The sequence below is a fragment of the Dasypus novemcinctus genome, chromosome 3 (assembly GCF_030445035.2).
Source record: "Dasypus novemcinctus isolate mDasNov1 chromosome 3, mDasNov1.1.hap2, whole genome shotgun sequence".
Taxonomy (NCBI): Eukaryota; Metazoa; Chordata; class Mammalia; order Cingulata; family Dasypodidae; genus Dasypus; species Dasypus novemcinctus.
In genome coordinates, this window is record NC_080675.1 from 152,822,592 (window position 1) to 152,848,782 (window position 26,191).

Genomic DNA, 26,191 nt, shown 5'->3' on the forward strand with positions numbered 1-26,191 from the left:
GCTGAGGATTATAATACTTGAAGTCTTCTTCCTGCAATTCCTTCTCATTAAATGGTCCTTGGATGGCACTGCTGATGTTTGCCTCTCTGCCTCTCCTTTACCTGGGTTTCCTTGCTCTTTGACTGGCATGCACTTTCTTTAGATATGTTAATACATTTCAGACAGTCTCAGTTATTTACAGGACTTTTCTTTGTTCAGCTCTGATTCACTGACTTTATAATTCAACTTGCATTTAATAATCTATTTCTACATTTCTAAGTATTGAACAGCACCTCACAGTTACCCCCTTATACTTAATACACAATCTAAATACAACTGAGGTGCATTACAAGTACATTCTTACATTGCTTATTTTCTTTAAGTGTCTTTCTTCCAGGCCCTGAATTTCAGGAATATGATTCTTGTAGCTAACTCACCATTCTTCTATTTCAGTCTCAGAGAAAGAGCTTTGATTTAAAATCTTGTAAAGTCCTTTCATGCTTGATCATCAAGTACATGAATATATAACTTCTGATTTAAGCCTCTTAACTTATGTAAAGGCGGAACAGCTTATATCTGACCAACCTTCTCCCCCTTACATATAAAAATTTATAAACTCTGGAAAAATATAAAAAATGTTATCTGAAGTCACTGGAGAATGGCTAAAAGTAGACAGAAAAGGGAAGGGAAATGACACTTGGAAGAAGGGATTATCATTGGATGAGTTTCCCATTTTTATGACTGTTTGCTTGGGGGCAGGTCCTAATTAATTCCATGTATGGTAGGTTAAAGTAAATAGAAATCTATAATTTTGTGGTTGATTAAAAAAGAAACCAAATTTAGGAGCAACCACCGCAACTGGGAATTGATATGGGAGATCCTGCTGTGAGCCACTATAGGGCTTTGGAACTACGTTACCCCACAAAAACATGTTCTTAAACTTAATTCAGGGAAGCGGATTTGGCTCAACTGATAGAGTGTCCACCTACCACATGGGAGGTCCAGGGTTCAAACCTGGGACCTCCTGACCTGTGTGGTGAGCTGTCCCACGCACAGTGCTGATGCGCGCAAGGAGAGTCATGCCAGGCAGGGGAGCCCCATGCACAAGGAACGCGCCCTGCAAGGAGAGCTGTCCCGTGCAAAAAAAGTGCAGCCTGTCCAGGAGTGGCACTGCACACATGGAGGGCTGACATAGCAAGATGACGCAACAAAAAGAGACAGTTTCCCAGTGCCGCCTGACAATGCAAGCAGATACAGAAGAACACACAGCAAATGGACACAGAGCAGACAACAGGGGGGATGGGGAGAGAAATAAATAAAAATAAATCTTAAAAAAAAAAAGTATGTGAGCCTTTTAAATAAATAAATAAACTTAATTCATTTCTGTGTGTGTGAACTCTTGTAAATAGGATGTTCTGATGAAGTTACATCAGTTAAGGTTTGGCCCAACTGACTCAGGATGGAGGCATTATAGGGAAAGCCACAGAGAAAGAGAAGGTCAGAGGAAGTAGCCAGAAGCTGAACATTAGCTGAATCCAGAAGAGAAGGGAGAAGCCAGGAGAGGCTGCCATATGCATTGCCATATGGCAGAAAAGGCAAGGACCAATGACCAATGACTGGACAGCCAGCCCAGAATGCCACAGTATTCTGGGAGAAAACATCACCTTGATGATGCCTTCATTTCAGACTCCTAGCCTCAAACCATAAGCCAATAAATTCCTACTGGGTAAACCCAACCCATTGCATGGTTTGTGCAACAAGGAAATTAAAAGAACCACCAAAGGGGTTCAACGGTCTGTTTGTCCTCTGCCCAAATCTCTGGTTGGCCCCTGAACCTGGATGCATAGAAAAGACTCCAGGAAGACCAGCTGAGGCTAAGAAAAGTTAACAGAGACTTCAGCTACTGTCATTGTAGGGGAGACAGTTTAGAGTTTGAGTACAGCCAAGTTTATTTCCTGGTCAAACAACAAATTAGTACTCTAGTGAGGAATGTAACAGAATCTACAGTCTCTACAATGAATCAGTCGTAAGATCCAGGATAGAATTCAAAATGACAAGACATGAAAATAGAAGAATGTGATCCATACTCAAAGTAAAGAAATTCAATGGAGCCTAACCCTGAGAGATGATCCAGATGTTGGAATTAGTAGGCAAAGGTTTTAATGTTCAGGATTATGATGGAAAATATGCTGGAATCAATGAAAAGAGAGGAAACCTCTGCATATAAATAGGAAACATGAAAAAGAATTACATGGAAATTCTAGAACTAAAAAGTACATTATCTGAAATAAAAATTACTAGATTCAACAGTTGATTGATTGTAAATAACAGAATAGTCAATTAACTTAGAGATAGACCAATAGAAATTATCTAGTCTGCAAAGCAGAAAAAAATATTTTTTAAAGACCCCTATGACAATAGTAAAAGGTCAACTTACATGTAATTGGAAATCCAGAAGAAGAGAGAGAACTGTGCAGAAAACACAATATTTGAAGAAATAGTGGCTCACGTTTTCCAAATTTGGTGAAAGACAATTTTACAGATGTAAGCTCAGCAAACTCCAACCAAACCTAGGCACATCAAATGGCAGAGGAAGGAGGAGAGGAAAATACCTTGAAAAGTGTCAGAGAAAATGACATTACAGTTCTCTTGAGCTCACTGACACATGATATAGGGCACTTTTATACTTGGTTTGCTTTTGCTCATCTCCTTGTGATGAGCGAATGCCTCATTTCCGCAGGTTGGGTACAAATGGTTCACTCCTTTCTCCTAAAGAAAGATGTTATTTAGGAAACTTTGTTTAAAGTTTCAATTTTTGCTAGATCAAAAAGGTGGCAGCTCAAGTTCTGATTCATAAGTGGCTTTTCTTAAAAACCAGTTCTCAGTTGAAGAAAACCCCAATTAAGTGGCCTTCCAGAACTGGGTGGGAAACCTCAGGTTGGCTAGTGTGTGTGAGTGCCAGCAGTTCCCAGGCAGGGGCTCCCACCAGGCACATCCATCTGGGGCCTTACAAAGCCCAACAGAGGGCAGCTGGCCATGTAAACAAGGACCCTCATTTGGTCACCCTGTGGGTCGGTCATGGAGGTTGTGACTTAAAGCAAACTCAGCAGAGCAGGTGTAGCTCAGTGGTTGAGCTCCTGCTTCACATGCATAAGGTCTCAGGTTCATTCCCCAGTACCTCCTAAAAAAATTAGAGCAAATTCAGAGGAGGCCTAGGTAGGGGGCATGCAGCAGAATGTGAAAGCAGAGAGCACCTGCAGGTACCTCCTGTCCTCAGAGAGCCAGGGGCCCTGCAGCCTAAATCAGACCTCCTTGGATGGCTCACACCACAGGCAGGCAGGAGCGCCAAGCACGGGCAGCCAGAGGCTTAGATGGTCAGTGTCAGCAGAGGCCAAGGCATGACATGGCCCTGGCTGTCTTCCATCAGGGCCAGGAGGAAGGCACGGGTGGGGACTCTCAGGGCTGTGGTGTGGGCCACAGACTTGCCTGCTGTCTTCCTGCTTCCTCTTGGGCCTAGTGGCCGGAAAGGATGAGCACAGAGCATACTGGATCACAGGCCCACCTCCCTTGCCTGTCCCCCAATCTGCTCTCATCACCTGGCTTCCTCACCCCCAGGTCACTCATGGCAGGAATGGCCCAAGCCCAAGGCCAGGTTCAGGTCTTTTATGGCCTTTTCAAGCCCCTTTCTGCTGTTCCTCCTTCACCAAAGCTCCTCAGCCAGACTCCCATTAGCAGCAATTAGGGGAGAGGAGAATTATGCCCCTTTTGCTCAGAGAAAGAAATGGCCTCTACTCAGTTTCAGTGTTTGATTTTTGATTGGAGAAAGCAGACCTCACTTGGGGGTCCCAGAGCCTGTGGAGGTTCACCACTGAGGCCCCTGAACATGATTTGGTTGTACCCACAGCAGCAGGCCAGACTAGACTCACCTCCTCCCCACCCATGGATGGTCCCAGCTGCAGACACTTGTGTTGGGGCCCTGCCTTTCGTAGCAGATGCCCATGAACCCCCACCTTGAAAGAGATGAAGGTGTTTAGAGCCTGGAGACAGGCTGTATGAGGCCCTGGCATGTCTAGTGGCCCTGAAGGGGAAAAGGACCCAGCTATTCCAAGCACATCCATGCTCACTCCAAAGAGTTGCTTCTAGAGTCCCAGTGGAGAGGGGTTGCTGTCTACCTGGGGTGGGCCTGTGCCAGCAGGGACCAGGGCTGCATGGCTGCTGCCCACTGTGGCCCCACACAGTTTATATGACCTTGTCTTGTTTGTGGTGGAGGTTGGAGAACCCAGGCAGAAATGGACAGCTAGCCACAGGGAAGTTTGTTCTGATAACATTTCCAGATGCTCGTTCACAGAAAGCCTTACTTTTCAACAAAATATTTGTAGCAGGAAAGTTTTGTGAGTTTGTATGTGGAAAAAAGAATTTTAATAAAGGAGAAGTTCACATTGAAAGGGAAAAGAAAAAGAATGACATTACATACAGGCAAAGAAAAATATGAATGATAGTTGACTTCTTTTCAGAAACAATGGAGGGAAGTAGACTTGGCCCAATGGATAGGGCACATGGGAGGTCCGTGGTTCAAATCCTGGGCCTCCTTGACCCGTATGGAACTGGCCCATGCGCAGTGCTTAGGCGCGCAAGGAGTGCCGTGCCATGCAGGGGTGTCCCCCGTGTAGGGAAGCCCCATGCGCAAGGAGTGGGCCCTGTAAGGAGAGCTGCCCAGCGCAAAAGAAAGTGCAGCCTGCTCAAGAATGGCGCCGCACCCACGGAGAGCTGACACAACAAGATGACGCAACAAAAAGGAACACAGATTCCCAGTGATTAGGATAGAAGTAGTCACAGAAGAACACACAGCGAGTGGACAGAGAGAGCAGACAACTGGGGGAGAGGGAGGGGAAGAAATAAATAAAAAATTCATCTTTAAAAAATAATAATAAATTATACTTCCGCCTCTCTGCCACTCTGTCCTGGGACATTACAGCCCGTGGCTTTAACCACTCCCTGCAGTGCTGAGAAGGTCATCAAAAGGTTCAGGCAGTCCATCCAGTAGCCACCCTCCACTAGCCCCTCCTAGTTCCTAGGGCTAAAAAAAAAAAAAGAAACAATGGAGAACAGAAGATAGTGGAATGAAATATTTAAAGTGCTGAAAGGAAAAAAACTGAACCCAGAAATCTGTAGCTTGCAAAAATATTCTTCAAGAATGAAAACAATTACAGCAGCACTATTCATAATTGCCAAAAAGCAGAAACAACCCAAATATATATCAACTGATGAATGGATAAGTAAAATGTGTTATAGCCATATAATCGGTTACTATTTGGTAATAAAAGTAAATGAAATATAAAGAAATAAAATAAGTACTGAGATATATGCTATAATACAAATAACCCTGGAAAAACAGTATACTAAGTGAAACAAATCAGTCACAAAGTACTCCATATTTCATTAATTCATATATGAAATGTCCAGAATAGGCAAATTTATAGAAAGTAGGTTAGTGATTGCTTAAAGCTGGAGGCGGGGAATGGATATTGACAACTAATGGGTGTAGGATGACTTTCAAGAGGCCAAAAATATAAACTTTTATTATGATGGTTGCACAACCCTATAATTATACTGTATTATTATATATTGAATTATATATCTTAAGAGGGTAAAGTATATGGTATGTGAATTATATCTCAGTAAAGCTATTTTTAAAAATGAATGAAGGAAAAATAAGGGCATTTTCATATATAAAAAAACTAAGGGAATTAATCACCAGCAAACCTGCATTATAAGAAATGCAAAAGGGAGTTATTCAGGCTGAGAAGAAAGAATATACCAGATGGAAACATTAATTTACAGAATGAAATGAAGGAGAAAGAAATCGTTGTTTTTTTTACAAAGTGTATAAATATAGAACTCTCCTTTAAATGTCAAAATAGATAAAATATATGATTCTTTAAATTAAAAATAGCATTTTATTATGGGGGTTATAGACTGTATGAATAAATATATATGACATCTATGACATAAAGGACTGGGAAGTAAATGGAACTATATGGTTGCAGGATTTCTGCATTTTATATGAAGTGGTACATTTTAATAAAAATAGTGAATTTAAGACTATATATTGTTATCCCTGGAACATCCACTAAAAACACCATGAAAAAGGTAGATAAAAGGCTAATAGATAAATTAAAGTGAATTTCTGAAAGCAATATTTAATTAACCTAAGAAAAGGCAGGAAAGGAGGACCAAAGTATAGAAAATAGATAGGACAATGAGAAAACATAGTGAAATGGTAGACTCAGTAGAGCCTATTATAATTTTTTTTTAATGTAAATGACTAAATACACAGGTTAAAAGACAGATTGAGAAAAGAGAGATACAAGATATGCTTTGGGAAGTGGATTTGGCCCAACTGATAGGCCATCTGCCTACCACATGGGAGGTCCAGGGTTCAAACCCGAGGCTTCATGACCCATGTGGTGAGCTGGGCCATGTGCAGTGCTGATGTGCGCAAGGAGTGCTGTGTGATGTAGGGGTGTCCCCTGTGTAGGGGAGTCCCACATGGAAGGAGTGTGCCCCATATGGAGAGCCGTCCTGCACGAAAAAAGCACAGCCTGCCCAGGAGTGGCACCGCACACACAGAGAGCTGATGCAGCAAGATGATGCAACAAAAAGAAACACAGATTTCCGGTGCTGCTGATAAGAACACAAGCAGACACAGAAGAATATACAGCAAATGGACATAGGGAACAGACAACTGGGGGGGGCGGAGGGGAGAGGAATAAATAAAATAAATCTTAAAAAAAAAGTATGCTTTAATTATAAACATACAGAGAGTAGAGGATGAAGATAAAAAGATGGAAATAGATATGCCATGTAAACAGAAAGCATCAGAAAGGTGAAGTAGCAATATTAATATCAAATAAGATAGACTTTAAGATAATATTACTCAAAATAGAAAGGGATATTTCATAGTAATCATAATCTAAAAGATTGAAAATGAAAATTGTCCACATCAGGAAGGAAGGTAGGGGGACATCACTTGCCAACATCAGGAAGGAAGGAGGAGGGATGTCACTACAGATCCTACAGACATAAAAAGAGATTACACAGGTGGCTTCAGCTTCCAGCCTTGAAGGAGTAGCTGGAACCAGATTAGGCCTCTTGCTGTAAACACATAAAATATGCAAAGTACATGAAACTACTTTTTTTTCAGACATTGGAAAACAAGCAATACAGGACCATGATCCTTGAGAAAAGGAAAACAAATGAGGTGATACTGCAATCTCCTGACTTTTTGCCTGGATTAACTTTCTAGACTGTGGTGCAGGTAGATGGGGTGGGGTAGGAGTGGAGAGTACAAGCAGAGTGCTCTAGTCCTACTGAGTTGAAGAGAAAGAGATCTTAGGTCAAGGAGGCTGATGTGGCTTGAATTTGTGGGACAGAATACCAGAGAAACCCTTCTGAGTATTTTGTTGAATGTTATGTTTCATATTTGTAGTGTGAAACTCCACAATGCTGAGCAAGAACTACTGGAAAGCTATAGCCAATCAATTCCCATAACTCAGGTAAGGCTAGGAGATTTTTAGGTTCCAACCAACCAGAGTAGAAAATCCTCGTTAAACACTCAGGATATTCAGTAGAGATACATGAAGAGTCACTATTTAGTGTAGGGCTAAAATAAGTCTAGAGAAAAGGCTACTCTAGTTTCACCCTTAACAAAGGTTATAACATCTCAGAAGGATCAAGCTGATCCTTAGCAGCCTCCCAAAGCAAAATCCAACACTCTATTATGGCAAACAACAAAATCTAGTATTCAACAACATAATATTCACAATATTCAGAAATCAATTAAAAAAATTACTAAGTAGACAAAGAAGCAGGGAAATATGACAAAGAATAAAAGTCAGTCAATAGAAACAAACCCAAAAATGGCAAAGATGATTGAATTAACAAACAAGTATTTTAAAACAAGTACTATAAATACGTTAAGGATTTAGAGGAAAACCTGAACATAATGAGAGAGAAATAGATTTCTAGGAGCCAACAAAGTAATATTTAAAATGAAGAGTTCACTAGATGGTCTTAACAAATTAGACACTGAAGAAGAAAAGTTCAGTGAATTGAACACATAGTAATAGAAACCATCCAAAATAAAGGAAAGACAGCAAAAAGGCTAAAAATGAACAGATTCTCAGTGACCTGTGGGAAAATCAAGGCACCTAACATATGTGTGATAATTAACCCCAGAAATAAGAGGAGGCAGAAAAACATATTTGAATAAGTAATGACAAAAAGTCGAGAGGGGGAAGTGGAATTGGCCCAGTGGTTAGGGCATCCTCCTACCACATGGGAGGTCCGTGGTTCAAACCCCGGATCTCCTTGATCCATGTGGAGCTGGCCCATGCGCTGTGCTGATGCTCGCAAGGAGTGCCCTGCCATGCAGGGGTGTCCCCTGCGTAGGGGAGCCCCACGCGCAAGGAGTGCGCCCCAGAAGGAGAGCCGCCCAGTGGGAAAGAAAGTGCAGCCTGCCTAAGAATGGCGCCACCCACACAGAGAGCTGACACAACAAGATGACACAACAAAAAGAAACACAGATTCCCATGCCACTGACAACAACAGAAGCAGACAAAGAAGAAGATGCAGCAAATAGACACAGAGAACAGACAACAGGGGCGGGTGGGAGGGGATTGGGGGGAGAGAAATAAATAAATAAATCTTAAAAAAAAAAATCCAAGAGGCACAGGATATTTCACATCCTAAGACTTACACACAAGCAGTAACTGAGAATTTAATCAACATTGGTCCTGCACTACAAGAAACGCTCAAAATGAGAAAAGGAAGTTGAAACAAGATTGAATCTTGGATCTACCTAAAGGAATGAAGAGAAAAGAAAAATGATGTTATTCCCATTGGTTCAAAGCATCCACAGTGCTTTGAAGAGAAGCCAGAATGGCGTTTTTCTAAATTAGAAACTTGGTGCAGGATTCTGTGTTGATCACCTTCTGGCTTGTATTCAAGACTTTGGTCCATGTAGTCACCATCTGTCAACTCCCACTCTCCCTTTCCAGTTGGCTTCTCAGTAAAAAGGGGCACAGTCTTACTGATTCCAAACAGAGCTGCTATCACTGGTTGGTTCCTTGACATCATCCATTTTATGCCACTTAGGCTTAGAAGCTTTTATGTAACAGTTAATATCCAGTGTGACATATGTAACATAACTGTTAGTTCTCTATTCAGCTAAGCCATATTGAGTTGTCAAGAGACTTGGGATATTTCACATCCTAAGCAATTTTGTCTTTGATATTTGAAGTCTTTCAATATAAAAGTAGAAACATTAGAAGATATGTGTAAGAATCAACTTTGAGACTGATGCCATCTTTAACATATGTAATTGTAAAACCTTCCCCACCTACCTGCTCAGTCTTCACAAATCGTTCCAGAGCTATCTTGGTATTGAACTACCTTGGTATCAAGGGTAATGTCAAGGTAAATATCAAATGTCTGGAACTCCTTGGCAATGGAGACACTTGATTGGAGAACTTTAATGCTTGTCTATACTTTCACAGTTATTAAAACATGCTTTCTATATAGCATCCACAAGGTACGTAAGAAATTCATATGCATCTTCCTGCTTTTGTCTGTTGAAGCATCTAAATGGTATCTGAATGTCATGGATGTCAATGGCTTGATAACATTATCAGTATTATTGCATGCTCAGGTAATGTGAGCCTGAAGACTACTTGCTGGCAATGGATCTTAGAGTGCTCTTTGGATAGCATATAATTGGCAAGTGGTAGTGGGTATGTCAGACTCTGTAGTACTGTTTTCACATAGTAGATGTTATCCATGTTCTAGAGTCCATTTAGTGCTTTGTAATGCTTGCACTACCTGAGAACAAAGGGTCACAGGCCTCCAAGTATAGAGAGATGCTACTTTTCCCCAGAGTTTCCAAATGAAATGGCATTAGCTGATGCAATCTCATTAGTTCTGACCTCTTTCCCTGGGACATTCAGTCATAACCATCTGAAACACCAATCCTTAACTTGAAATTGATTGGATTAAGGTGTTAAGGTGTAATCTCTTCCCCTGACAGCTTTCTAATCTCTATTAGGTCACTTGAACAAGGTTCAGTGATCATTTATCTCACTGTATATGTACGTACAGGAGAGAAAGATGGTCTTTGTTCATTTTCCAAAAATGGTTCATATTTTTTATAAAATATAAAAGTATATTTTTTATACTTTTCTAAACCTTACCCTTCTCATTTAAGACATCTTGAATTCCCTCTGAGTCAGGTGGTAAAGATCTGATTCATTCTTTTAAGCCTACATATTATTCCTCTCTAAGAATGAACTACAAATTGTTCAACAGTTAGCCTACTCAATGGCCACTAGGAAACACATTAAAACAAATGTCTTTGTCATAGTCCATAGAAAAGAATAAATATCTATGAATGTGCACTTCTATAACTAAATAATTGAACAAATAAATATGGTAGAAGGGACAGATCTTCCTTATAGTATAATACCAATTGATAAATGTAAAAGGAACAATGGAGATACAAAATCTCCATTTGGCCAACTCCGCAGTAATAATAGTTGTAGGAAAGACTCATTCATAGCTGCTGAAATTAATGGGTGAAAGAATGATGAATACAGTATATGTGAATAATCTCAAAGTATCTTCCCACCAGAAACTTATTAGTTACAAGGGGAAAAAATAGTAAATTTACAGTGGAGAATTTTGGCAGTATGTGAACCACTTTAACCAAGTGATCAAAGCTAACATCTGAAATGGGACATATTTGTATTATATACCTTTTCATATAATGCTCTAAGAAGGACACAGTATCACTTCCAAATTCTTGCCAAAAATGCATAACCTGAATTTAAACATGAGGAATAGAAAACATTCTACAAAATAACTGGTCATTACTTTTCAAAAGTGTCAAGCTCGGTGGCGGACTTGGCCCAGTGGTTAGGGCATCCATCTACCACATGGGAGGTCTGCGGTTCAAACCCTGGGCCTCCTTGACCTGTGTGGAGCTGGCCCATGTGCAGTGCTGATGTGCCCAAGGAGTGCCGTGCCACACAGGGGTGTCCCCCGCGTAGGAGAGCCCCAAGCACAAGGAGTGCACCCCGTAAGGAGAGCTGCCCAGTGGGAAAGAAAGTGCAGCCTGCCCAGGAATGGTGCCGCACACACAGAGAACTGACACAACAAGATGACGCAACAACAAAAAAAAGAAACACAGATTCTCGTGCTGCTGACAACAACAGAAGTGGACAAAGAAGACGCAGCAAATAGACACAGAGAACAGACAACCGGGTTGGGGGGGAAGGGGAGAGAAATAGATAAATCTTTAAAAAAAAAAAGTGTCAAGCTCAAAAATAGTGAAGAAAAATGGAAGAACTGACCCAAGTTAGAGAAGATTAAGGACATATGACTTCAAAACATACTGTGGGATTCTGAGTTGGCACCTGGTCCAGAAGTTATTTCGCAATAAAAACATAAATTTCTTAAAAATCCTTGAGCCTTAAAAGAGGACAAAAAGAAATTATTATGGACAACTTTTCAAAAAATTCAACTTAGATATGATGGAAAATTCATTAAAAACAAGAACTTACCAAAACTGACACAAGATAAAATAGAACATCTGAATAGTTTATTACATCTTTTAAATAACTTTAATTATTTATTTTAAAACTTTCCAATAAAGAGTACTTCAAGCCCAGATTATTTCATTGATGGATTCTGTCAAACATTTAAGAAAGAAAGAAAACCAACCCTGGACAATCATTTCATAAAATAGGAGGAAACATTTCTCAACTCATTTTATGAAGCCAATATTACCCTGATAAAACACAAAAAGAGAAAATTAGACCAATATTCCTTATGAACATAGAGGCAAAAATTCTTAACAAAATATTAACAAATTGAATCCAGAAATACTTTAGAAGGATAATACAGGGAAGTGGATTTGGCCCAACAAATAGGGCGTCCACCTACCACATGGGAGGTCCAAGGTTCAAACCCAGGGCCTCCTAACCTGTGTGATGAGCTGGCCCCTGTGCAGTGCTGATGTGCGCTAGGAGTGCCGTGCCACATAGGGGTGTCCCCTGCGTAGGGGAGCCCCACTCGCAAGGAGTGCACCCTGTAAGGAGAGCCGCCCAGCACAAAAAAAGTGCAACCTGCCCAGGAATGGTGCCGCACACATGGAGAGCTGTTCAAGATGATGCAACAAAAATGAGACACAGATTCTGGGTGCCACTGACAAGAATACAAGCAGACACAGAAGAACACACAGCAAATGGACACAGAGAGGAGACAACTGGGGGTGGGCAGGGAAGGGGAGAGAAAAAAAATCTTAAAAAAAAAAAGGATAATACATCTTGACCAAATAAGGTTTATTTGAGGATTATAAGGTTGATTAACATATGAAAAGTAATGTAGGGAAGCAGACTTGGCCCAATGGATAGGGCGTCCACCTACCACATGGGAGGTCCAAAGTTCAAACCCTGGGCCTCCTTGACCCATGTGGAACTGGCCCATGCACAGTGCTGTAGCGCACAAGGAGTGCCTTGCCGTGCTGGGGTATCCCCTGTGTAGGGGAGCCCCATGTGCAAGGAGTGCACCACATAAGTAGAGCCGCCCAGCGTAAAGAAAGTGCAGCCTGCCCAAGAATGGTGCCGCACACACGGAAAGCTGACACAACAAGATGACACAACAAAAAGAAACACAGATTCCTGGTACTGCTGATAAGGATAGAAGCAGTCACAGAAGAACACACAGCGAATGGACAGAGAGAGCAGACAACTAGGGAGGTGAGCGAGAAGGGGGGAGAAAGAAAATTTAAAAAATCTTTTAAAAAAATTAATGTGATGCTTATATTAACAGAAAAAAAAGAAAACACATGTAAAATTTCAATAGATGCAAAAGAAGACATAATATTGCATAATAGATGACAAAATTCAGCATCTATCATGATAAAAATTCTCAGAAAATTAAGAATAGAAAGTACTATGTCAATTTGATAAAGGCCATTGTTGGGATTGAATCATATCCCCCACAAAAGGCATGTTCAGATCCAATCCTTGTTCCTGTGGGTATGAACCCATTTGTAAATGGGACCTTTAAAATTATTATTAGTTAAGGTGTGCCCAAACAGAATGAGGGTGAACCTTAATCCAGTCTGGTTGAAGTCCCTGTAAGCAAAGGAAATTGGATACAGAAAGGGAAACACCATGGGGAGAAGCCAGAAAGTGGAAGTCAATGGAACATGGAAGAGAAAAGAGAAGATGCTGCCATGTGCATTCAATGTGATAGAAAAGCCAAGGAAATCCAAAGATTGCTGGCCAGTCAGAAGATACTGACCCAGGGAGAAAGCAAGCCTTCTAGCCTCAGAAGCTATGAACCAATAAATTCCTGTTGTTAAGCCAACCCGTCATAGTGTAACTGTTTTAGCAACTGGGAAACCAAAACAGTCATCTACCTAAAAACTACAGCTAACATCATAATTAATGGTAAAAAACAAAACAAAACAAAACCTGAACACTTTTCTCCTAAAATAAAGAGCAAGACAAAGATGTCTGCTTTAACAGAAAGTATTTAATATTGTCTGAATATCCTAAATATTGCAATAAGGCATGAAAAAAAAGGCATAAAGATTGGGAACAAAAGTTAAGCTGTCTATACTTTTGAATGACATAATTGTTTACATAGAAAATATTAATGAATCTGTCAAGAACTACTACAACTAATAGGTCCGAGTAGTAAGGTTACAGAATACAAGGTTACATTACAAAAATTGTATATATGTATGCTAGCAGCAAACTATTGAAAATGATATTGTCAAAACATTATTTTTAAATTTCAACAACACATTATGGCAGAGCAGGTGTAGCTCAGTGACTGAGCACCTGCTTTTCATGTACAAGGTCCCAGATTCAATCCCTGCTACCTCCTTAAAAAAATATATTAGGACTAAATTTTACAAAAAAATGTATAAGACCTTTATAATAACTACAAAATATTACTAAAAGAACTGAAAAAAAAAACCCACCAAATGGAGAGAGAGAATTTGTTCATGCATTGGAAAGCTTAATACTGTTAATTTTGTCTGTCTTTCCCAAATTGATCTAAAGATTCAAAGCTGGAAGCGGACGTGGCTCAACTGATAAAGCGTCCATCTACCATATGGAGGGTCCAGGGTTTGATCCCCAGGGCCTCCTGATCAATGTGGTAAGCTGGCCCACGTGCAGTGCTGCCACGTGCAAGGAGTGCCACGCCACGCACTTAGGAGCATAAGGAGTGCACCCCATAAGGAGAGCCACCCCATGTGAAAAAAGTGCAGCTCACCCAGGAGTGGCACTGCACACATGGATAGGTGACGCAGCAAGATGACACAACAAAAAAAGAGAGACACAGTTTCCCAGTGCCACCGGATAATGTAAGTGGGCACAGAAGAACACACAGTGAATGGACACAGAGAACAGACAATGGGGGGCAGGGAAGGGGAGAGAAATAAATAAAATAAAAATCTTAAAAAAATAAAAAAAAATAAAGATTCAAAGCCACCCCATTCACTTTCATAGCAGCAGGTCTTTTTTGACAGATTGATAGCTGATTCTAAAATTTATATGAAAATTTGTCCTAGTTTGTCTTTTGTGAACCCCAGAAAATTATGTTCTTAAGCCAACCCATTCCTGTGCCTGTAAATGTAGTGATTAGATTCAGTTAAGGGACCTTGATTAGATCATTTGCTTAGACTGCCTTTTTATTTTTTTAGGAGGTATCAGGGATTGAACCCAGGACCTCGTATATGGGAAGCAGGTGCTCAACCACTGAGCTACATCTGCTCTCCTGATTAGACTGCTTTTAATTGGACTATGTCAGTGAGGGGTGACACAGGTTGGGTCTCCACCTTATTGCTGGGTCTTCTATAAACAGAAACACAGAGAGAAGAGATACACAGAAAAGGGAGCTCTGCCACTTTGACCCAGTCATGTGAGAGAGAAGACTAAAGGATTGCAAACAGCCAAAGCTGAGTCACGGAGCCCTCAAGAGGCTGGGCCCATGGAGCAGGTCAAAACTGGAGACAAGCTATATGCCTGATTGCAACACAGTTGAGTTTCTGGAGCTGGTAAGCCTTGGCAGATGGAAAGGTAACTCTGCAAAGATCGGCCTCCATCTTGCCTCGCTATGTGGCGGGACACCAGGATCACCAATAGCTGACTTTGGTGAGAAAGCATCTCTGATAGTGCCTTGATTTGCACAATTTTCACAGACTTGGAACTGTAAGATTTTATCCCCAATAAATTTCCTATTATAAAAGCCAGCCCATTTCTGGCACTTTGCATTGGCAGCCTTTGGCAACTAATACAAAATTCAACAGAATATTGTGACAGCTTGAGATCATTTTATGAATCCCAAAAAGAGAAAGTTTATGTTTATAAACTAATCTATTCTTCTGGGCATGATACCCTTTAATTATATTGTATTCAATTAAGAGGCCCTTGATTAAATTACCTGTTAAGATTAGGACTTTGATTTGACCATGTTAGTAAGGCATGACTCAGGTTGAGTCTCTGCCCCCTTGGAGGGCCAATATAAATGAACATTCATTCAAGAAGACACAGGAGGGGAGCTGATGTGGATCGAGCAGTTGGGTACCTGCCTCCCACATGGGAGGCCCCAGGTTCAGTTCCCAGTGCCTCCTAAAGAAGATAAGCAGACACAATGAGCAGACATGATTGGACACAATAAGCAGATGCAATGAGCAGGGAGGGCATGTGGCTAGAGTGGTTGGCACCTGCCTTGCACATGGGAGATCCTGGGTTTGGTTCCTGTGACTCCTAAAGAAGATGAGCAGACAGAGCAGACAGATGACAGCCATCTGGGGAGGGGGAAGAAGACATGGGAAGAGAGAGTGCTTACATTTTTGATTCTGGGGTCCTGGGGAGAGAGAAGCCATTCACCTGATAGTTTGCAGCTGATCTTGGGAAGAGACCAGAATGGCTGAGAAGGCCTGGAAAGAAATAAGCCCTATGCCAGGAGAGAGAGGAATACTGGAGAGATAAGCTCTTTGCCAGCCTGTAGCTAAGAGAGAGGAAGCCCAGAGGGAAGGCTGAACCCTTGCAGAGATCAGCCACCATCTTGCTTCAACATGTGACAACTGACTTTGGTGAGAAAGCAACCCTGAGCTGGACTCTTTAGGGCCTTGTAACTGTAAGCTTTTACTCCAAACAAATACCCTTCATAAAAACCAACAGATTTCTGGTACTTTGCATTGGCACCCTTTTGGCAAACTAATACAAATATCTAAAACAATCTTGAAAAGAACAGCAAAGATGGGAAGTTATACTACCTGACATCAAGACAACATAGAATAATCAAGGCTCTATAGTTACTAGCATAAGAATAGGCAGGTCTTTGGAATAGAAAGGAGATAACAAGGAGAAAACTTCACACAGTTATATATTCATATCATGTTTCACAAAGGTATCAAAGCAATCCAGTAGGAAGAGGGTAGTATTTTTTTTTTTTAACAAATGGTTCTGAAACAGTTATCTTTGATTTGGGAAAAATTGAACTTCAACTCATCCTCATAACATACACAAATACAAATAATTTTATATGGATCAAAGATTTAAACGTAAGTTAAAACTGTAAAGCTTCTAGAAGAAAGCAAATGAAAATATCCTGATCCGTAAGTATGAAACAGTTTCTTAAGACCAAAAAGCAGTAACCATTTAAAAAGCAATAAATTAGTCTTCATCAAAAATTAAGAACTTCTCATCAGAAAATATTGTTAAGGGATAAAATATTTGCAAAACATACTTCTGACAAAGGGCTTATGTTTAGAATGTATACAAATTCTCCAACTTAATAAAAGACAAAAACCCAATTTTAAAATGGGTAAAAGATTTTATAAGATTTCACAAAGTAAGATATAAATAGCCAATAAGCACATGAAAAGGTACTTCAATATCACTAGAAATAAGAAAAATGAAACAATGAAATTCTACTACCCATTCACCAGAAAGGCTAAATTTTACAAAACTAACTATACCAAATGTGGCAAAGATGTACAACATCCAGAATTCTCATACATTGCTGGTGGGAGTGTAAAGTAGTTCAATCACTTCGAAAATAGTCCTGGAAGTTTCTTATAGAATTAAATGCATACCTTATAAATCAGCAATTCCACTCCTAGATATTTACCCAAGAAAAATGAAGCATGTGTTCACAAAAAACTTACTCGAGAATGCCCATAGCAGTTTTATTCATAAGTGCCACAAACTGGAAATAACAAAGAGGTTCATCAACAGGAGAATGGATAAACAAACTGATGTATTCATACTGATACATGCACCAACTTGGATGAATATCAAAAACGTTATGCTGAGTGACAAAAGCCTTATTTGGAGTTATACTGTATGATTCCATTTATATAAAGCCCTAGAGTAAGTAAACCCACTCTATGGTACTAAAGTTCAGAAAAAAATGATTTCTTTTAGGGCAGTGTTGGGGTAAGGACTTTCTGAGAAGGAACATGAAAGAATATTTTGGGGCAAAGGAAATTTTCCATACCTTGATAGGAATTTGATTTGCATGGTATGGTGGCTTGGAGCTATGTACCCCAGAACATGTCCTTATAGTTAACCCATTTGTATGGGTGTGATCCCTTTGTAAATGGACATTTTGATGAGATTCTTCAGTTAAGGTGTGGCCCAACTGAATCATGGTGGGTTCTAATTCTATTACTGAAGGCCTATAGGGAAGGCCACAGAGGGAAAGATGCAGGAAGCATCCAGAAGCTGGAAGTCAATGGAATCAAGAAGCCAGGAGAGGTTGCCGTGTGCATTGCCATGTGACAGAAAAGCTGAGGACCAAGATCACTGGCAGCCGCCCCAGAATACCAGTCTTCTGGGAGAAAGCATCAACTCGATGATGACTTGATTTTCAACTTCTCTTTAAACTCAAAATTGTGAGCCAATAAATTCCCATTATTTTAGAAAACCCATTGTATGGTACATGGTTCAGCATTCCAGAAACTAAAACACACAAGTATGTGAATTTGTCAAACCTTAATGAGAGGTACAATCAAGTTTTGTCTCCTTCAGTGAATGGAAAGTTCACTGAAAGGAAGAATTGTAAATAAGTGTTGATCTATAGTTAATGATATACAGATGCAGTGTACTGATAGCTGCAATTTTCTTTGAAATTCATCAGAAAATAGAAGGTATTGAATGTATATATGGATAAATATGTAATAATGTAATACATCAATGTTAATAATTGCCTGGATATTACCTCCTGACCACGCTGAGCCAGCGTGGGGTTTCCTCTTCTTTTTCTGCTGGATCAGCTATGTGGCCATAAAGACCCCAAGCCCATCAACATCAACATAGCACAGCAACAGCAGGATGTGCTGAGGACCAGCCTGAGGGCTCAAAGTCACCATGAAAATGCTTGTTTCTGATGTTTGGACGTCAAGTATCTACTAAAGATGCTTACTAAAGATGACCATGTGCTGCTTCATAAAATACATATTCAACACCTAATAGCCCCCTTAATAGCAAAAGTAGCAACAGCTCAGGGTGACACATCTGATGACAGTACTACTTCCAATGTCTTAATCACTGGAGAACTACTGAAACAGGAGTAGTTCTAATTTCTGAACATCTCTTTGTACTGAAGTTAATGCTGAACTTGTTGATGTCTTAACAAAGGCCATAGTGGAATGCATTTTAGCCATTAAAAGACAAGATGAACCTATCGATCTCTTCATGATTGAGACCATGGAGATGAAACATAAATCTGAAACTGGTATGAGCTTAATTAGAGGGCTTGTTTTGGACCATGGGACATAGCTTCTTGACAGAAAAATAATAGAAGATGCATGCATCTTCACACGCAATGTGTCATTAGAATATGAAAAATAGAAGTGATCTCTGTTTTTTGTGTGTGTGTTTTTTACAAGAGTTCAGAAGAGAGATACTAGAAAAGTTAAAAGAAAATTCATTTAAGATAGTTAAAAATAATAGAAGTGAAAAAGAAAGGGTATGGTGATCAGATAAAGGATTTGTTGTTAAGAATCAAAAGGAAATTACCCCTTTTTTCTTAGGTGCTCCGCCCAAGAAGGCATAGTAGCATTGAGCAGAGCTAAAAGGGGAAATATGGAGAGACTGACTCTTGTTTACGGTGGGGTAGCTCTAAATTCTTTGGAAGACCTAAATCTTGATCATTATGACATGCAGGACTTGTCTATGAGTATACATTGGAAGAAGAGTTCACCTTTATCAAGAAATGTAACAGTCCTCACTCTAACAAATTATCATCACCAAATAAACACTCAAATCAAAATGCAATAAGAGATACTTGAGGGCTGTCAAAATGCTATTGATGATGGCTGTGTGATTTCAGCTGCTGGTGCAATGGAAGTGGCAATGACAGAAGTTCTGATTAACTATAATTTTAGTGTAAAGGACAGGGTCCAACTTGGAATCCAAACATTTGCTGATATGTTGCTCATTATTTCCAAAGTTCTTGCTCAGAACTCTTCAGAAAACACTAGTAAAAGTTCAAACAGAAAATTCTGAATCAGGTCAACCTGTGTGTGTGGAATGGAACACAGGAGCCAATGGTAGTAGCAGAAGTAGGCATACGGGATAACTATGTGTAGAAGATAGAGCTTCTTCATTCCTGCATTGTGATTACCCGCATTCTCCTGCTTGATGAGATCATGTGAACTGGAATATTTTCTCTAAAAGGTTGAACTGAAGCTTCCCTTGTATCATCTGATTCATGAAGACTTGACAGAGTGATCCTATGGAATTTTTGTTTAAGCTTCAAATGATTTTCAAAGAAATTTTCTCTTCTCAAAAAAGGACACTGGCACCTGTTCAAATTCTGAAGTTCTGCAATTATAATTATAGTAGTTGTTTAATTGCACTGAAGTGTATAGATATAAAGCAGGTCCCTTTTATGCAATGAACAGGACGTTTTACTTTAACTGCAGTGGCATAAAATTACGTGTTAGATAAATATGTTATTTACCTTGTTATTAAATATTCTTCACAAATGAATTTGTATGATTTAATAATTTCTTATGGGTGTATTTAAATTTATACACAGTTCCCTATTGTTGAGCATTTAAATTTTAAGTGTTTCTCCCAATATAAGTAATACTTAAGTAACAAAATTTTTGAAAGCATATCTATTTCCTCAGTAGGAAATTCTATGAGGAGAATTATTGGATCAATTGGATTTTCATGCTTTAGAAATAGCTTTGCTAAAATACTCCCCCAGAAAAGTTAAGTTTATACTCTGTAGTAAGTGGAAAAAAAGGGTGAGCTGGAGGAAATGGAGTGAAAGAGTTATACATATTAAATGGGAAAAATAGAGATAGAGGAGACAGAAGTAAGATGGCTGAAGGCATCGTGACTAAGAAAATTAGAGTTATGGGAGATTATCAGGATGATCATATTTTCATGCTGCCGAACTTTTGCTTATGTCTTAATGTCTATCCCAAACCCTCCAGTGTCATCTTTTTCTCGCCTAAATTACTGTTCCCTCCTAAGTGTTTCCACAAAATTGGTTTTATACAGTTGTGATACCTCTGCCTTCCTTGAAGATGTGCTTCAGAGTTACTAAGCTTTGCATTTTGAAGATTTAGCATTGTCTACAGAGTGTGCAATAAATCTTAAGTTGATACCTTTAAAAAATGTTAAGAATTACAGAATCTTGGTGGTGGGATTCTGTGAGGAAACACCAGCCTTTCTTACCAACATCCAGGCATCCTATTTTCTCTTTTCTTTTTTTATATTGTCTAGGACTACTGTTAAGTATTTCCAATTTCTCTTTCCCCTACCTTTCTCCCTTGATCTTGGGCTACTCTAAGAACAAAGGAGAGTTAGTCCTCACTTTAGACCTTTCACTTGAGCTATATCCACAGATTCTCAACAAGCCTTGCTTTCTCTTTGCCTACATTTTTATCTGCACTTTAGTTCCCTCCATTTTTCCATCCCCACAAGTGTCATCTTCCCATCCAGCCCAATTTAAGGCCCCCTCTTCCCTCACATTTCTTCCACAACTTAGGAATTTATAATATATTTATATAGAAAATTAGATGCTGTAGTAGTCCATCAAGGGATGCCGATGCAAAGTACCAGGAATCTGTTCATAAAGGGTGTTTACTTGGAGTAAAAGCTTACAGTTACAAGGCCCTAAAAAGCCCAACTCAGGGTTGCTTTCTCACCAAAGTCAGTTGCCACGTGTCGAAACACGATGGTCGCCAATCTCTGGCTGGTCTCTGCCGTCCCCTCTGGGCTTCCTCTTCCCCTTGAGGCTCCATGGGCCCAGCCTCTTGAGGCTTTATGTTTAAGTGAAGTCCTCTCTCTCCTGGCAGAGGGCTTGTTTCTTTCTGGCCTTTTATATCAGTTTTGGCTCTCTTTTCAAGGTCAGCCGTAAGCTATCAGGCAAAGTGATTCCTCTTTAGCTGTTGAGCCCTCTCCATTCTGTCACGTGGCAGGATCAAAAAAATGACAGAGCTCTCTCTTCCAGTGTGTCTTCTTAAGTGAGTATGTGTTTATATCAGACCCAGCAAGGGTTCGGGGACTCAACTTGAGTCATGCCCACTGACATAGTGGAATCAAAAGCCCAAAGCAGTCTTATTGAATCGTCTAATCAAAGGCCCCTCAGCTGAATTTAATGCAATTAAACAGTATCATGCCCAGAGGAATAGATTAGTTTACAAACATAATCTTTCTATTTTGGGAATTCATAAAATAATCCCAAAGTGCCATGGAAGCTGATACCACTGAGCTTGTGGTGAAAGTTCTTTGTCAGAGTTGTTGTCATTTCTTCGTAGGTTATCTGCCTTTTTCCCTCCTCTATTTTTAAAATTTTGTCTTTGTTTTTTGGTGGTTTAACTATGATGTATATAGAAGCTATTTTCATTTGATTTAACCTACTTGATATTCATAAAGTTTCTTGAATCAATGGTTGATACCTTTTTAGAAAATTTTTGGTCAGTATCTTCAAATTTGCCTCCCTCCATTCTCTCTCCTCTTTCTCAATATACAATTATGCATATGTTAATCCTTATTATTTTCATTGTAGTGTTTTTTTAAGTATAATAAACTTTATTTTTAAAGAGACTTTAGATTACAGAAAAGTTACATCAAAATTATGAGGGATTTCTGTGTACTCCCCCTTTCCCTCATCATCCCCTTTTTAAAAAAAAACGTAGTGGTATACTTTATTATGATGTATCTGTAAAATCTGCTCATCAAAAAAAAAAATAAGCACATTTAAAAAAATGAGTCAGTCGTGGTAAGGACTAACTGTACCTACAGTGATAATCTTAAAAATAAAACCATCATTATGACATTTATCAGTACTTCACACATCTAACAAATACTGAAGGAGGCAGCTACCATTGTTATAACTTCTTTCTTTAAAAAAAATCTATAAGCATTTTTTAAAAAGATTTATTTATTTATTTATTTCTCCCCCCTCCCTCCATTGTCTCCTCTCTGTGTCACTTCGCTGCATGCTCTTCTGTGTCTGCTTATATTCTCATTAGGCAGCTCCGGGAACCGATCCTGGGACCTTCTGGAGTGGAAGAGAGGCAGTCATTCCCCTGCACCACTCAGCTTCCCCATGTTATAACTTCTTTAAAGCTAAAAACATAAGCACAAATCAGGATTAAGAGAAACTTCATAATGTTCACATTTGTAAGCATTTTTGGTTGAAGTTTCAAAGATTCCACATATAACAAAATCACAACTTTGAATCAAAATGAATATGAAAAACATTTAAGCCTTGTGACAAACTTATAGAAACAAGGAAAACAGAGTGAAGAATAACAGCAATATAGTTCTGGGAGAGAAAGCAATCACTTATTTCCTTTATCATAAAACAAACGTCAATAATTCAAAATTTTAACAACATGAGGTTATTTTCTATTCAAGAATTTGTTTTTCAAGTTGTGCTTTAAAGATGTATCCATCCATATATTTGGATTAAATTAAATTTATACATCAAAAACATGCTCAGAATTCTAATTATAACTTATCAAAGCATAGTCCAAATACTATACAATAATGCTACCATTTAGATTTATATGCTTCATCTGAAAGACTTACCTTACAAACAGGAGTTTTGACCTGTTTCTCCAGAATAAATGTCCTTGTGTCTAAAATTTTAAATGATAATCAAAAAAGGCAGATTCAAATAATTCATGTCATACAATTTCCTTCATTGGACTTTGATAATCTCTTCTCCAGATCTCTCACCCTTGTTTTTTCAAGTTGCAGCACCTCCTTCAGTATCTCTTGCAAAGCTGGTCTTTTGGTAACATATTCAATTGGTTTTTGTTTGTCTGCGAAGACTTTGAATTCACCCTCATTTTTTAAGGACAGCTTTGCTGGGTACAGAATTCTTGGCTGGCAGTTTTTCTCTTTCAGTACCTTGAGGCCATCATACCACTTCCTTCTCTCCTCCATGGTTTCTAATGAGAGGTCGGCACTTAATCTTATTGAGTTTCCTTTGTATGTGATGCTTTGCTTTTCTCTTGCTGCTTTCAGAATCCTCTCTTTATCTCTGATATTTGTCATTCTGAATAATAAGTGTCTTGGGTAGGTCTATTCAGATTTATTCTGTTTGGGGTGTGTTGTACTTCTTACGTCCTTCATAAGGATTGGGAAGTTCTCAGGCATTATTTCCTCAAATAGTCTTTCAGCCCCTTTTCCATTCTCTTCTCCTTCTGGGACACCAATAATGTAAATGTTTGTGCATTTTATGTTGTCATTCAATTCCCTGACTCTGTTTCATTTTTTCCATTCTCTTTCTGTTCTCCTGTCTTTTCCAGTTCAGATGCTCTGTCCTCAAAATCACTAATTTTGTGTTCAAGCAATTCAAATCTGCTCTTATGTGCCTCTAATGTACTTTTTAAAAAAAGATTTATTTATTTCTCTCCCCTTGCCCCCTCCCCACCCCAGTTGTCTGTTCTCTGTGTCTATTTGCTGCACCTTCTTTGTCCGCTTCTGTTATTGTCAGCAGCACGGGAATCTGTGTTTCTTTTTGTTGCGTCATCTTGTTGTGTCAGCCCTCAGTGTGTGAGGCGCCATTCTTGGGCAGGCTGCACTTTCTTTCGCGCTGAGCGGCTCTCCTTATGGGGCACACTCCTTGAGAATGGGGCTCCCCTACACAGGGGACACCCCTACATGGCAAGGCACTCCTTGCACATACCAGCACTGGGCATGGCCCAGCTCCACAAGGGTCAAGGAGGCCCGGGGTTTGAACCGCAGACCTCCCATGTGGTAGACGGACGCCCTAACCACTGGGCCAAGTCCACCGCCTCTAATGTACTTTTTATCTCATCCATGGTGTCTTTCATTCCCATAAGGTCTGTTACTTTTCTTTGCAGGTTTTCATATTGTTTTTTATGCTCTTTCAATGTCTTCTTACTATCCATTAATTCTTTAGTCATATTTTCTTTAAATTCTTTGAAGTGATTTAGGAGAATTGTGTGATTATCACTGATTGTGTTAAATCCTGTATCTCTTTAGGATATTTGATTTGTTCTGTCTGGGCCATCTCTTCCTGTTTCCTAGTATAACTTGTAATTTTTTGCTGATATCTAAGCATCTGAAATGGTGAGTTTACTCTGATGGCTAATTTCTCTCTCTTGTCTATTGTCTTGTTCCCCTCCCCCCCCCAGCTCTTCTTTGATAGTTAGTTCAACTTATTCTAGTCTTTTAAATTGCTCAGTTTAAGTTTTCAAAATCAGGCTAGGGACTCACTGTGGGGTGCACATTTTTTCCCAAGGGTTGGATACAGAGAGTGTGAGCAGCTTTTGTCCCTGCAGTTTCCAAGCAGGCCAGAAGATGGTACTAGTCAGTGCACCTTTCCGTGGAGGGGTTTCAGTGTGGGCTTGCTTGTGTTCCTGGGTTGAATTGCCAGACTGGAGATTCAAAGCGTGCTCTGCTGGCCAAATTCACTGAGGAAAAGCAAAGCACCCCAACCTCCCCTCCCTTTTCCCTTGAAACATGACAGGGAGGAATATGTCTGTTCCCCTCTCAGTAGACTACAGTGAGACAGAGGTTTTATCCCAGCTTAATATCTCGAGGATGGCTGCCAGGTCTTGGTAACTCACGTTTGTCTTTTCGGCTTCTTTGTCTCTCTGTCCCTTGCCCTCCTGGGAGTTGTGTAGTACTGTCCTTGTCTGCTGACCCCCAAAGCAGGTCCCCCAGACAGCTTTTGGTTCTTTTTCCATTGTTTTTGTGAGAGCATTCAGCTCTGCCTGTCCAGTCTGTCACCATCTTCCCACAATCCTCCTGTAGTGTTTTGTTTTTTTAAGTTTCTGTCCTTTTCTCTCTATATATACTTCATTCTTCATGCTTTCTTTGAAACATTCCTCCAGTTTACTCTCTTCACATGTGTCTTACCTGCTCTTTAACCATCCACTGAGTTCCTAATATCAGCTATATTTTTTTTAATTTTAAAATTTTCTGTTGGTTATTTTATCTCTCTATTATATGTCCATTTGCAGTTATCTACCATAGTTACAAATATTTTATTTCCTTAAATATATACAATACAGTTATTTTAAAGTAACTTCAATTGATTCCTTTGGGTTCATTTTTGGGTTTCCATTATATCATTTCTTTTCACGTGCCTGGTTTTTTTTTTTATTACATAACAGAATTAGATATTGAATAGGGAAATTGTAGAAATTTTGTGAGACCTGGGATGTTGTTATGTAACAGAGAGAGAATTTACTTCTGGCAGGTAGCTAGAGTACTAGCAATCCTAGTTCACTTTAATCCAATTTCAGGGACTGAGATTATTTGAAATTGGGCTTCAGTTCCTTAGTGAGCTAGGTTTATTTCTACTTCACTCTTACTTTTGGGATCTTGCTCCCTGGTTGCAACCTCAAGTGTGAGAAGTTAGCCAGGACACCCTCCTAGGCCCCAGTAAGCCTGTATTCAGTCTTCCCTGGTACCCTGATGTCTTTCAGAAACTTTACTCAACTTTTCACCCACTCAGCCACTTCTATATTTGGCAGGTAACCCCAAGGAAAAAGAAGAGCCAACTTTATGTATTTCTTCCTCCTGGATCTTGGCCCCATGCTTCCTGTCTGCCTGTTAACTCTTTGATGTATTAAATATTCTATCCAGCTTTTCTAGTTGTTTTAAATCTGGAGAATTGATCT

General features: G+C 39.6%; 1 protein-coding gene and 1 pseudogene across 5 annotated transcripts in view; both read left to right on the forward strand.

Annotated features, from left to right (window-relative positions):
• The window catches only part of NRG4 (neuregulin 4), a 254,219-nt gene that overhangs the window by 119,422 nt on the left and 108,606 nt on the right, over positions 1 to 26,191 (forward strand). The window lies entirely within an intron of this gene.
• On the forward strand, positions 3,205 to 19,747 carry LOC139438221 (T-complex protein 1 subunit zeta-like; annotated as a pseudogene).